The sequence below is a fragment of the Protopterus annectens genome, chromosome 17.part0 (assembly GCF_019279795.1).
Source record: "Protopterus annectens isolate FY-2018-M chromosome 17.part0, PAN1.0, whole genome shotgun sequence".
Classification (NCBI taxonomy): Eukaryota; Metazoa; Chordata; order Ceratodontiformes; family Protopteridae; genus Protopterus; species Protopterus annectens.
The window spans coordinates 91,077,332-91,091,722 of record NC_056751.1 but is presented as its reverse complement, the minus strand read 5'-3'; the positions used below and the strand labels follow the sequence as shown (position 1 = coordinate 91,091,722).

The 14,391-nt window shown below is 45.3% G+C and overlaps 1 protein-coding gene across 3 annotated transcripts in view; it reads right to left on the bottom strand.

Moving 5' to 3' along the window:
• SLC25A51 (solute carrier family 25 member 51) overlaps window positions 1-14,391 on the bottom strand; it is a 197,763-nt gene that overhangs the window by 100,130 nt on the left and 83,242 nt on the right. For 2 of the 3 annotated variants that reach the window (XM_044059374.1, XM_044059377.1), the window contains exon 3: window positions 11,345-11,444. The exons of the other annotated variant lie outside the window; for it this stretch is intronic. The gene's annotated coding sequence lies outside the window, so the exon portion shown is untranslated. The remainder of the gene's footprint in view (window positions 1-11,344; window positions 11,445-14,391) is intronic. 3 annotated transcript variants of the gene reach the window in all.

Sequence of the window (14,391 nt, the reverse complement as noted above, 5' to 3'; positions counted from 1 at the left end):
AGGTGCTGTACAAGGATCAATATGTCTCTCACGGGCCCAAATAGAAAATCTCTTCCACTTATTGGAATAAATCTTCCTGGTAGAAGGCTTGTGGGAAGATGAAAGAATATGGACCACGTCCAGGGAAAAATCATGACGCCTGACTAAGGACGGAACTGGAGCAGCCAAGCTGTCAACTTGAGGGTCTGGATGGAGGGATGGAACTGTCCTGACATGTGAGTCAGTAGATCTGGAACTGGGTCCAGAATCCAGGGCTTGTCCATTAGATAGGGTTGAAGGAAGGGAAACCAAATCTGACGAGGCCAGTGTGCTTCCCAAAGACTGTGCTTTCTGAATGACCTTTGATATCAGAAGTAATGATGGAAAGGCGTAGAGAAGACCAGAGGGCCAATCGTGAACCAGAGTGTCCCTGGGTGTCTCCCCCTCCGGGGGGGGGGGGATAAGGGTGAAGTAGCTTCTGCATTTGGCATTGAGGGGACTGGCAAACAGATCGCAGCAAGGCTGACCCCATCTGTGGAATATCGCCTCCGCAACATAATTGTTCAGGGACCACTCGTGAGGCATTAGGATAGCTCTGCTCAGCCTGTCGGCAATCACGCTGGACTTCCCCAGTATATGCGTTGCAACTAGAAAGCGTTGGGAAGACACCGCCCACTGCCAAACTCGAAGTGCCTCTCTGCAAAGGGGGTATGATTTGGTTCCTCCCTGTTTGTTCAGATACCATACCACTGACATGTCTGAGTGGATTGCAATTGTCCCTACAGGGAGAAAGCTCTGTGCTTGCAATGTTAATAGCACTGCTCTCATCTCCAAGACATTGATATGCAAATGGGTCTCGTGATCCTGCCACATGCCTTGGACTGTCCTGCCGAGATAATGCCCCCCCCACCCAATCTGGGAGGCATCCGTGGTCACCGTGGAAACTGGAGAAGATGGAACAAAAGACTTGCCCATGTTGAGACTGCTAGCCTGAAGCCACCAGCATAGATCCTGCTTGCACGTGTCCGTAATTAGAATAGAATGGGAGAGTGGAAGATGCTGTAGTGACCACTGGGCGAAAAGCAACCACTGAAGAACCCTCATGTGTAGTCTGGCAAGGGGAAAGTACAGTTTTGTACCTACCATAAATGTAGATGTCCGAACTGGATAGCATCTGCAGTCATAACAACTGGGTTGTCCTGTCGTCAGGCAGCCCTTCAGTCGGCCGGATTCCAAAGTCCGGTCCGCTTCGCTGATGTCGCACTTCACCCGACGTCATCTCTGTTGGTCTTCGGGTATAAAGGCATCAGCCGACGCCATTTTCCTCAGTGTTTCTTGCCCCAGATGCCAGTAGCCCTCTTGAAGGCTAAAATTTAGATAGATGCCAATGTTTCCAAAAGGATAGAGGTAAACACAAAAATAAGCATGTATGCACATATATACAAACAAATACACCATAAAAGACTCCCCCCCACCAGCTAGCTATTAGGAGGGTAAACACCCTTGGAGTACCACAGAGGGAAGGAGGAGGGTAATCCTGACTGCAGATGCTATCCAGTTCGGACATCTACATTTATGGTAGGTACAAAACTGTACTATGTCCTTCATGGATGCATCTGCAGTCATAACAACTGGGTAGAATACCATAGCCAACAAGGGGAGGAGGATAAAACTAGATTATGGTGTGTTTAGGATCCCTTGCAGTACAGCAGTGGCAAACCCTGCTCGGGATCTGGAATATAGAGGCAAATTATAATGCTTGGCAAATGTATGCACGGAGGTCCAAGCAGCCACCTCAATAATGTCTTTGGTTGCCACTCCTCGTAAGAAGGCTGTGGTAGTGGCTGTTGCCCTTGTAGAATGAGGTCTTATGTTCTGTGGAATTGGTTTTCCATGGAAGGAATAACAGAATCGTATGCAATTTCCTATCCATTTGGAGATTGTCTGTTTGGAAATAGCTTTTCCTTCCCTTCCTGTTGCATAGGCTACAAAAAGTTGGTCAGTCTTTCTGCTGTTTTTTGTTCTGTCCAAGTAGTAGCGTAGCTGTCTGTGTACATCCAAGGTATGCAATATTCTTTCCCCTCTGTTTTGTGGGTTGGGAAAGAAGGTAGGAAGGTGGATTGCCTGGTTTAAAGACACTCTGGATACCACCTTAGGCATAAATGTAGGATTAGTCCTCATGGACACTCTATCTTGGTGGAAGATTAGGAAGGGTTGCACTGCCATTAAGGCCTGTAGTTCTGAAACCCTCCTTGCTGAAGTAATTGCCAGTAGGAAAGCAGTTTTCCATGACAGGTGTTGTAGGTCTGCTGTTGCTGCTGGTTCAAAGGGTGATAGTGTCAATTTTTCTAGCACAAAGTTTAAGTCCCAAGCTGGTAATGGTGGTTTCCTTGGAGGTTTTACATTCTTGATTCCTCTGAGGAACTGCCTGAGCAAAGGGTGAGAAAAACAGGTGGATCAAAGCTGTATTCTGCTGAAATAGCTGATGCATGTATCTTGATGGAGGAGTAGGACAGGCCTGAATGAAGAAGTTCGCTAGGTACTCCAGAATGTTAGGCATATCTATGTTTGACACATCTTTTCCTCTTTCAGTACTCCAAATGACAAACCTTTTCCATTTTCCAGCATAGTTTCTTCTTGTTGAAGGTCTGTGCTTCAAGAATAATGTCTCTAACTCTTTGGGAAAGTTCTGGATTAGCTGCTGCTATGTGATGTTCCATGCAGTCAGTTGCAACGCTTTTAGGTTTGGATGTATGATGCTGTAGTTGTTCTGAGTTAACATCAAAGGCATCAGGGTATTGGCCACATATTGTTCGAGACATGCTCCTCAGCAGTGGGTACCAGTGTTGTCTTGGCCAGTTTGGAGCTATCAGGATTATCCTTGGACGTTCTTCCTTGATTTTTAGTAATACCTTGTGTATCAAGGGAAGAGGTGGGAATGCATATGCTGTTAGGCCTTTCCAGCTGAAGGAGAGCGAATCCACTTTCCATGTTAGTGGGTGGAATGTCCTTGTGCAGAATTTTTTGAGCTGGTGATTGGTAGGTGATGCAAATAGATCTATCTGAGGCATTCCCCATTTCTTTGAGATGTTCTTGAAGATGTCGGTGCAGCTTCCATTCGTGGCATCCGATGTGGTTCTGCTTAATATGTCTGCTAGAGTATTCTTTTCCGGTACAAATATTGCCTGTAACTGGATGTTGTAGCTGAGTGCCAGGGTCTACAGCTCCAAAGTCATTCTGCATAGGGGGTATGAATGAGTGCCTCCCTGTTTGTTGATGTACCACATGACTGTGGTGTTGTCTGTCCTTATCATCAACTGGCCCTCTTTGAGAAATGGTCTGAACTTTTGGATTGCCAGTTTTACTGCCAGCATTTCTTTTAGGTTGATGTGCAGGTGAAGTTGATCCTGTGTCCACAATCCTTGCACGCATTTGTCCAGCATGTGGGCCCCACATCCTAGGTCTGAAGCGTCTGTTGTGATGGTCTGGCTTGCTTGACATCTGCGAAAGGGTAGCCCTGGGTTTGACTGGCATGCCTGAGCCCACCATAGGAACTCCTGTTTTAAGCATGGAATTAGTGGGATTTCTGTTTCTAGGCTGTGTCTGTGTTGAGACCATAAATTCTTTAGGTACCACTGTAGTTTTCTCATATGTAGTCTGGCAAGTGGAACCAAGATTATGCATGATGCCATGAAGCCCAAGGCCTGCAGTACTTTTCTTGCTGTTAACTTGTTCAGTTTTGTTAGTGCCAAGAAGTAAAGAGGGAGTTCTTTTTGTTTTTCCTTTGTTAGGAATGCCATCTGCTTTACTGTGTCCAATTCAGCCAAGTATGTCCTTGTTTGGGATGGTATCAGCCTTGACTTTTGTAGATTGACTGTGTATCCCAGTGCTTGCAGCAAGTAAATGACCCTTTGTAAATATGTTGTCAGCTTGCTTTTGTTGTCCCCTTGTAGCAGGCAGTCGTCTAGGTATGGGTAAATTTGAATTCCTGTAGTCTGCAATGGGATTACTGATGCCAGGCATTTTGTGAATACTCTGGGCAGTAGATAAGCCAAAGCGCAATCCTGAGAATTGATAGTGCTCTGATCCTGCAAGAAATCTGAGGTATCTTCTGCAGATTGGTCAAGTCGGCGCGGGCAGGTACGCCTCCTTGAGCTCCAGGGTTACCAGCCAACACTCCTTGCCCAGCATGGGAAGAAGTTGCTGTAGGGTCAGCATTTTGAATTTTGGGACAATGATGTATGTATTTAAGGCGGACAGGTCGAGAATTGGTCTCCAACTTTATTTCCTTTCTTGGAACTAGGAATAGTCTGGAGTAGAACCCCTTTTTCCTTGCTCTGCTGTTGGCACTCTTTCCACAGCTCTCATGTTTGCTAACTGCATTATCTGTTGTAGAGCCTCTGTTTTTTGATTTGGCGGTAGATTTGGCATTCCTCTTTTGACTGGTAAAGTGTGAAAGTGGAACCGGTAACCTTCATCTATGGTTTGTAAAATCCACTTGTCTTTTGTTATATAGTGCCAGTTCTTTGAAAATAAGGTTAATTTTCCGCCTAGGAGCTGCTATTTGTTCCCTGGTAGGCGGATTTAGGTTAAGTCACTGTGGTTGAGTTGGTGTAGTGGCAGAGGTTGTGTCTGTGCCTCTGTTGTTACCTTGCCACTGTCGCCCTCTGTAGGCACCTCCCTGGATTGGTTTCTGCCTCTGGAACGTCTATTCCTGCCCCTTTGAGGTCTTGCGGAGTCAGGAAAGGACCAATTTTGGCAGGCCAGTTCCTGCTAAACCTTGGGGTTGAACCTGCAAGAAATCTTTAACCGTTTGAACAGATTTTGCCTTTTCTTCCATTTTCTTCATAACCTGCTGGGCAGGTGTACCAAACAAACTTGTCTTATCCATAGGAGCATCTAGCAACTTAGCTTTAACATGATCCGGTAGAGCTTGCTCCTTTAGCCATGCATGCCTTCTTATCACTGTGCCAGTCATGGCTGATCTAAATGAAGCCTCCAGTGCATCATAGCCACATTTTAAGGAATGGTTACTAACCTGTTGTATGTTATTTACCATTTCTAATACATATTTCTTATCAAGAGATTCATCAGTGGTTAGCTTTTTAGTTAACTGATCAAGCATAAACTCTTGGTATTGTATCATGTGAAACTGACAATTTAAAGCTCTAGCTGAGAGAGTAGCTGAAGTGTAGACCTTTTGCCCCATCTGTCTAATGACCTTGCTTCCCTTTCTGAAGGAATAGGGTTTTTGCTATGGTCGGCTACTGCCTTGGGACCCTGGGATATAGTTTCGGGTCTGCAAGAGGGGCCTTGTAAAGGTGGTGATGAGTGTCTGGCACCCTGTAAAATCCGTCTGGTTTGGCAGGGGCTGGAGGTAAAGAATCTGGTGGAGCAGACATCATTGAAAGCATCATCCACCACAGAGAGAACAGGAGGTATAGCTAAGGGCCTGTGCTGTGGAAGGTGCAGAAAGGTCCTAAGTCTTTTCTGGAGTCTGAAAATCCTGTTGCTGCCATTGGAACTGCTCTCGCATGCCATCTAACGTTTCCGCAAAGGAGAATTCTTCTGGTGGGGAAGCAGCTGGAATGGATTCTTCAGCATCAGAGTCTTCAAAATTGGAGAAAGGAGCCTCTGGCTGATCAGTTATGTCTGATTCATCGCAGACTCATCAGAGGACACTGGCTCAGGGCTCTGCCCTAGGTCTCTTCTCTGGGGGCTGAGAGGCCCTGTCTGGGTGTGATTGAGATCCTCTAATTAATGAAATTAAATCTTCTGCCAGAGTAAGCAATTGAGAACTAGAGGAGGGCCTGGTTGTAGGGGGTTTAACAGGCACTGTTTTAGTAGTCTTTGCTGCTTTAGCCCTGGCGAAGGCCTTAATGGACATGGCTGCTGGAGGCCTAGCAGCACCACGTGCTGGGGTAGAGACATCCAAGGGAATGGTGTCTGATAAGTCAGTGGCAACCACCGTAGTGGATAAAATTTCTGAGGCCGTTTCAAGAATGGTAGCAGGGGCCTCAGTTGTAGAGATAGATTCAGCTGTACTTTGATCAGTTTTCTCGGTTTCGCAAACCGAGACACTCGCCGTTTGCTTAACCATGGTTTCGCGTCAAACCCCGCACCCCAACTGTCGGTCTTTATCTTTCCGTTTTTTGGCAGATTGGGTAGTCGGAGGATCCGGCGGCATAATGTACGCAAAATCAGAACCGAAAAACTGTTCAGCAAACTCCGACCGACGCTAAGCGTTCCGGTTGAAAGCACAGGCCAAACAGGCTGCTACGTCGTGGGCTGGGCCTAAACAAGGCAGACAATAAGAGTGGAAATCTTTATGAGATATTTGTTTCCCACAGGTTAAACAATTATTAACTTTTTCTGACATCGGCTGAGGCAAGAAAGAGTCCCCAACGGGGTACTTAGCTTTAGAAGTCTTCGTAGTATTCGGTAGAAGTAATCTCTGGATCCGACCGACCGGCACTTGCGAACAGCTTCTGCTTCGGGCGCCACGCGGCAAGAAAGACTGAGGAAAATGGCGTCGGCTGATGCCTTTATACCCGAAGACCAACAGAGATGACGTCGGGTGAAGTTCGACATCAGCCGAAGCCGGACCCGGACTTTGGAATCCGGCCGACTGAAGGGCTGCCTGACGACAGGACAACCCAGTTGTTATGACTGCAGATGCATCCATGAAGGACATCTAGCATGATCGTGGCAGCTATGGTCCCCAACAACTTGAGGACCACTTTTGCCTTGACCTTCCTCAATGGTAGTAAGGCGTACACCTGCTGTTATAGAGCCTGAATTCTCTTTTCTGGTAAGAAGGCCCTCATGAGCACTGTATCTAGTTCAGCACCGATAAAGGTGACACGCTGTGAGGGCAACAAGGTAGATGTTTTCCAATTTAGAATAATTCCTAACCTTTGGCACAGTGTAATTGTGGCGTCCCTGGTCTGTAATAGTAGATGCCTGGTGGCGGCAGAAAGGAGCCATTCGTCCAGGTACGGAAACACTTGGAATACCTGACGTCTCAAGTGAGCAGTTACCACTGCCATTCATTTGGTGAACACCCTGGGGGCTGTAGTGAGTCCAAAGGGAAGAGCGCGAAACTGAAAATGACTGGCTCCCAGCCCGGAAGCGTAGATGACTTCTTCATGCCCTGTCCATCTTGATATGGTAGTAAGCATCACTGAGGTCGATGGAGCACATCCACACATCTTTCCCTAACAGAGGGAGTACTGACTGTAAGGTGACCATGCGTAACTTGGACTTTTGTACATGAAGGTTCAATCGGCTGAGATCCAAGATAGGTCTCGGATCCCCTGTTCTTTTCGGCACCAAAAAGAATTTTGAGTAAGTCCCTAATCCTACTTGGCCTGTGGGGACAGGCTGGATGGCTCTCTTTGAGAGCAACTTTTTTATTTCTAAAGTCGCAGAATCCTTGTGACTGGATGGAATGTCTGGGATCCTCATGGTTGGTGGTGGAGGAGAAAAAGGAATATCATAACCTCTGGAAATTATCTTTAATATCCACTCGTCTTGGGTGATGACTTGCCAGGCTTCTGGGAATAAAGAAATGCGACCCCCGACCGGCTCCAGAGACGTGCAGTCGGGTCTCCCTTCAGGAGCGCTGGTAGGGAGGACCACGAAAGGAATCACGGTCCCCCTGGTTACGCGGGTCTCCTCTGCTTCTAGGGCGGCGTCTACCTGAATTTCCACCCCCTCCCCTGCCTCTGGAGAGGGAATCACTTTGTGCATCCTGAAAAAACCTCTGCAACTTCCTGAACCACATTTTCCCACCCTTCTGGCCCTTGGGGTAAGGTCTAGAAGGCATTGAAAAACAGACTCCCACGGCAGACAGGGGTTTTCCTTCCTGCTCGCACCTAGTGAGAGTGTCCTTCACCTTGGTTCCGAACAACGATGAACCGTCAAAGGGGGCGTTGGTGAACGTAGACTTGAAGGCCTCCACGAAATTGCACAAGCACATCCAAGAGTGTCTCCTAAGAGAGACTCCAGAACCCGCTGCCCTACTTGCTCCGACGGCTGCGTATGAGATCAGCCTCATGCAGGAGTTGGTAAGGGAATTTAGGGTAGACATCTGTGCAGTGACCTTCTGTGCCACGGCACCAGAGATGTTACCCTGTAGAGAATCTCCTAGCTCTTTTAGGAGATCTCTCTGGAGCCTTGTAAAATGCATCAAGTAGTTCAGCGACAGCAGTGTAAAGGCCACTGAGGTAAACACACGCTTCCCATACCGGTCCATAAACCGGGACTCCTTGTTAGGCGGATGGACAATAGACGAAGTTTCAGCAAGTTCCTTCTTGGTGGCTGCTGCCACCACCATGTCATCTCCTAGAACGCCTTTTGTTAGATATTCCTTGTCAGTGGGGGCGGACAAAAACTTATTGGGTCTCCTAGGGACCGGTTCCACAGTGTCAGGAATTTCTCCACACCTTTCGACAGACAAAATCTAGTAGCTCATCGAAAGGGGAGAAAGCCAAGAGGTGGACGGTTGAGACCCGAAAGCCTTCATGAACACCGACTCCTCATGAGAAGGGGATTTGGAGGGCCAGCTGCCTCTCTGCTTCAAGATCTCAAGGATATCTGAAAAAGAGATATCTTCAGAAGATGACTTGGGGGACCCCTCTGACTCCTCGAGGTCAGTGTCCGACATGAGAGACTCATCCTGGGAGTCAAGGTGTTTCCTCTTACACAATCTCTTTCTGGCGGGCTCCTCAGGCAAAAACTCTGGGGAGTCGTCAGAAAGCTGGGAACCACTCATGGAGGTATCCTGAGGTTTAGGGTCTCCACTGCCCAGGGATAGAGGGTGATCCAAAACTGACACCGGTGCCAGAGGGGGCAGAGTATCTGTGCTGGATGCAGCTGACGACCTGGCCAGCACACTCCTCATAACCTCGAAGGCTGACCCCCCCCGGCTCCGAAGGCCAACTAACTGTAGAGGATAGAGTAGTAGCCCTTGGTGCCAAGGAGATGAGGTCTGAAGCAGATGTCGGGTCCAAGCTCACTTGAGCCGAAGCACCGAGAGGAAGACTCGGAACCTATGAAGATCAATCCGAGCCCTCCCCCTCAGGTCCGACCGGAGAACCATGGACCCTCGCCCCCGTGGACGGAGCCGATGGGGTCTGAGCAGAAAACAGAACTGAGAGGCCAGGCGAGGCTACTGGAACAGACAACTATGGCTCCGAAGGCAGAGAAAGACTCAGAGGAGGAAAAACAAATTAAGAAGAGGCCATAGGCTCCGGAGCCGACTGGGTCGGAGCCAAAATCAATTTGGCCAACACTGATGACTGAAGCAGTTTCTTCACCACTCTATCAATGTCCTCATTGGAAAGGGTCTTGGAGGACCTGTAGGATATAGTTGGAAATCTGGATCTCCCTATGGACAGGGACTTGCGTGAAGGAGAAACCGGTCAAATAACTGGAGACAGGCTCCGAACCAAAATATCCGTGACTGGCTCCGAAACGCTGGGAGCCGATACGGACTTAAGTCAAGACACTACCTTCTGTCGGCACCGAGGGCAATGGAACCAAAGAAGAAGAAGCTGTTCTAGCAACTTTTTCTGGTGGCTCCGAAGAAACAGACTGAGCCGGACAGCACTTCTGAGAAGTCTTTTTGTCCTTTTTAGCTGGAGAGGATAAGGCACTGGAAGACTTAGCCAAGTCTTCCTCGAAGGAGTGTTTAAGCAGTCCTTTCAAAATTAGCTTGTTCTTCCTCTCCTGTAGTACACGGGGACTGAAGGAATGACAAAACAAGCAGGACTCTTGGAGGTGAATAGCCCCCAAGTACTACACGCACACAGACTGCCCATCAGTCAAAGACATTTTATTGTTGCATTCAACACACTTTTTAAAGCCCAAAGGCCTGTGTTCCTTAGAATCCTTGGACATGCTGAATAAAGGAGAACACACACACACACACAGGTACACAGCAATATGTGCACACACTTGACCCAACTAAACCCCGGAAGGGAAACTAGAGCCTCTAACTAAAAATAGCCTAGTAACCGGCGGGAAAAAGACTACAGGGAGGACTAGGTCCTCTAACTTAAACGGGCCTAGCCCGGGGAAACAAAGGCAGGATAGCACCACTAGGCAGACACAACAACACTAAAAGCTAACACAATGGAGCACCAAACCAAAGACCACACAGAAACAATGGGGAGGACTAGGTCCTCTAACTGAAACAGGCCTAGCCCGTGGGAAGAAAGGAAATGAACGGGATACCAAAACAGCCAACGAAAAAGCCACAAAAACAGCAAGAGAAGCAAAACAAAGGCAGTATAACACCACTACCACACACACACACAGCTATGAAAATAGCTTTTTTGAGCAACACAAGTCAAAAGTTTATAAAAAGTTTATAAACAGTATACTTAGCCACGGCCAAAAGCGAGGCCATGTCTGAGCGTAACGAGCGGCAAATGAGATCTGGAGAATAGACCTCTTGCATGATGGGATACCTTTTAGCCACGAGCCAATTTAAGATTTCGAGCTAGAGTATGGCAGAGTCGGAGCCGAACTCACAGGTAAGAATGAAGGCGAGATTGGACTACATAACATCAATAAATATCTGACAATCAAATCATATAAATACTACAAAATCAGTGAATGTACAGATGGATTAAAATATCACTACACAAGCAAATAAGGAATACAAAATCAAAGCTTTATGAAAACAATCCAAAGCCATTTTAAATACTGCTGACCTGTGGCACTTGTATTCAAAGACATAGGTAACTTCAAAGGACAAGTGATATAAACACAAAGGACGAGCGATGTAAATACAAGAAGAGTAGTGACCTCCTGTCTCAAAACTACCACACGTAGAAAAGAGAAGAAAACATGCATGGATATAAAAATGAAGCAGATTCTTCGGGTAACCATGAGGAATGTGGTAGGGCTTTACAGGGTTTGCAAGCCTACTAAGAAAGGGTGGAAAGCCAGTTAAGTTTGAGCAGCACATGGATAACGTATTCCCTCTTAGATATACACAAAATGTGCTACAGCATTCAAACTGTTAAAAGCAGTGTGAAATCTCTTCCAAATACCGAAAGATAAAGACAATCCTAGAGAAGTACTCTTTCAGTAAGAAGAGGTATAACAGTAGGCACATTTTTATAAGGAGGCAAGTGTCACACAGGTGAGTTTTCAAAAGCAGGAGAATGTATAACTAGCCAAAGCATACACCCTAATTTTAAGGAGTGAGCCACTGCAGAAGACATACACAAACAAAAAAAAAAAAAAACAAAATTTATTTCCATTACCTAAAAAGTAATTTTCACCAAAGGGTCATGTTTAATGGTTAATGAAAAGTAAGGTTAAGAAATAAAAATTCATGCACAATTCATACCTCCATCTTAGAGATTTTCAGCTTTAACACAGTGAAATGCATCCAGCTGAAGGCACTGTTCAAACAGGTGTTAAACCATCATGACTCTCACTCTTCGCAGCTGATGAACAAAGAGAGTGGAATCATCAATGCAGAAATGAAAACCCATCTCAAAATGATGAATAATCTTGCATTGACAACAGTATGTGCTATAGCATGGATGACAAAATAAAATGTTGCAATGCACCACAACTTACTGAAGCAGGTCATAGAAAAGGCACCATACGCACACCCCTACCCCGGCTTCAGAAATCACCTCTCAAGACCATATAGTAATCTCATGCAGTCAGTCAATGCTTTGGTAGTACCAAAGAAGGAGATTTTTTTTTTTATTTTGTTGTCTTACTTCATTAGTAAAGTACAGCTCAGGGAAAGTAAAGATGTACATTAACCATAACAGCAGGTCTTCAAGTAGTAGTGACTTCAAAGTTAAATCAAAACATATGGGTCATACCCCCATCTTCATTATCTCAGGCCTGATATCCTAAAGTAGCAGCTTTCTTTTCTGGAATGTACTGAATAAGGTATATCCCTTTTGAATCCCAGGCTGTGCATATTATCTTCTGTTTTTTAAGGAACAATCCCCCTAACATAGGTGGGTAGACAAACAGCCCTGCATATATGTAATTAAAGCATATAATGGAAAGTACTAGATGCAAATGTAATAACCTATGTCCAGTGACTGACTATAACACGGGCTAAAATTGTTAATGGAAAACTCCACCCCAGAACTAAAAATATATGTTTTTTTTCAGTCTATCTTTGTTTCCAGACCAATTTTAACACCTCAAAATCACTCTAAGTGCTTTATTTGTATTTTTAGCATGTTTACCACAACATGGCTACTGATGGGGCTTGCTCATCTTCTGCTTCAACCCTTTCTCTTTCCCATAAAGCATTTCAAATCTTCTTTCTATGACTCATGCCAGACATAAGGAAGTCACTGTGAATTCCCATGCCATTGACATAAAATGGGAAATGTGTGACTCACGGTCAGTTTGTATTCCTTCTGCAAGAGGGCTGCTTCTTTTCTTTTGCTAATCACCCTCATTTATGTTTTGCTCAGAACTTCCTTTACACTATACTTTGAAGTTACCTAGCTGCAGTCACAGAAGTAGCTAAATTAGAGGCCATTGTTCTAGGTGTTCTTTTGTAGTCCAACATGAATTGACAGTCCCCTCCCCCAACACTACTGCAAAGGTGTTAAAACTGTCACTGCAACAGTCAGCTCAGAATTGAAAGGAAGGGACGTCCAGTCTAAATTTCTTCCCCTCTGCCTGCAGTAAGAGTTATGTATTTATTTAATAATTTTGCCAGCAGTAGAAAGAAATATTTATATAAACACTTTCAATTTAATTTTTGCAAGTCAGTTTCAGAAAATTCTTGATTATTTCAGTGTGTTTTATTACTAGTAACTTTTGATTAAACCCTGTTTCTGTATACAAGCCACTATTATGTTAACTTATTTTTGCATGCCCATTTCTTTTTGAGGTACAGTTGTCTTGTGACATGCTGTTTTGGTAATTTCCTGGCATTCTACTCATCTTCACATTTTTAAAATTACAGCAAAACAGTAATGTGCAAACCTGACTTCATGATACTGGCTCAGTAAAAGAATGTACTGAAATCTCACTGTAGTCTACAATCCATGTAGTGAAACTTTTTTTGGGGGGCTGGGTGGTCCCTTACTGAATATTTTAGGGAATAAAGTATCACTTGCATTATGCATACATACTCCACACTGCTTTGTATGGAATAGTCAGAGACTCAGATGTGCAGATATTCAGGATGTATAACATACTAGCTTTGGCAGGGAAAATGTTTTCTAAAGGACAGAGGGGTTAGCTTGTTTGTAAGGTATGCAAAGTAATAGTGGGAGGACCCCACAACAAATGAGAATAGTAAATGTATGTGCACATACAGTAAAGGAAAAATGAACACAGGAAGTGCCTTGTGTCGAGGGCGGTACCCTCATGATTAAAAGGTAAGAGGTATGAGAGATGAGAGATGTTTTATTCTGTCAATGTATGAGAGAAAACAAAAGAGAAAAAAATAAGTTATAAAGTTAAAACAAGTTCATGAGCCCACAGCATGATTGGGACGTAGACTTTAAACTGTGAAAACAAATTCATGAGCCCACACCATAGTTGGGGCATACCCTACCCTATACAACAAGTTAATGTGCCCACAGTATTATTGGGACATACCAAATCAAATACAGCAAGTGCTCTTACACTGGCAAGCTTTAAGACTTGAGTCTTTATTTAGTGTTCCAAATCACTGTATATAGTTTCAGGAAAAATGTAGAAAGGTTACTGAGGATAAGTGGTTAACTTTACAAATCAGGCAGCTGGAAAACCCAAGCGGTTAAGGCAGAATCAGAGGGAGGGTAGAGAAATTGCTAAAGCATTTAGCAAAAGTGCTAGCCAAGGGGAACAAGGTGCAGAATGCCAGATACCCAGCATTACTGCAGCCCAGGTGAAAAACTGCATTGTCCAAGGCCAAGAAAAACGCTTCAATGGGACCCAATAATATCCGTGACTATGTTCTACATGAACTACAAAGCGAACTGGCACCACATCTGTGTACCCCGTTCAGTCACAGCCTCACTTCAGGCTTTGTCACTACAGAATGGTGCACTGCTACAGTCATCCCTCTCCATAAAGGGGGAGCAACTACAGGCCCTGGGAATTATCCCCATTAGCCTGAGTCTGATATGTAAAGCTATGGAGTGCATCATCATGGACCTGATTAACAAAGATATAGGAAATCTCCAAATTCTAGACCCCACACAATTTGGCTTTGTGAAAGGGAGATCATGCCTGCTCAACCTGGTTGACTTATTTGAGTCAGTCAACAGGGCTGTGGATGAAGGTAAGGCAGTGCATACAGCCTACCTCGATCTGGCCAAGGACTTTGATACCATTCCTCACTCGGGAATTATTGATAAACTCACCAGACTAGGCATCAACACCTATAACACTAGGTGGGTTGCAAAATGGCTCACA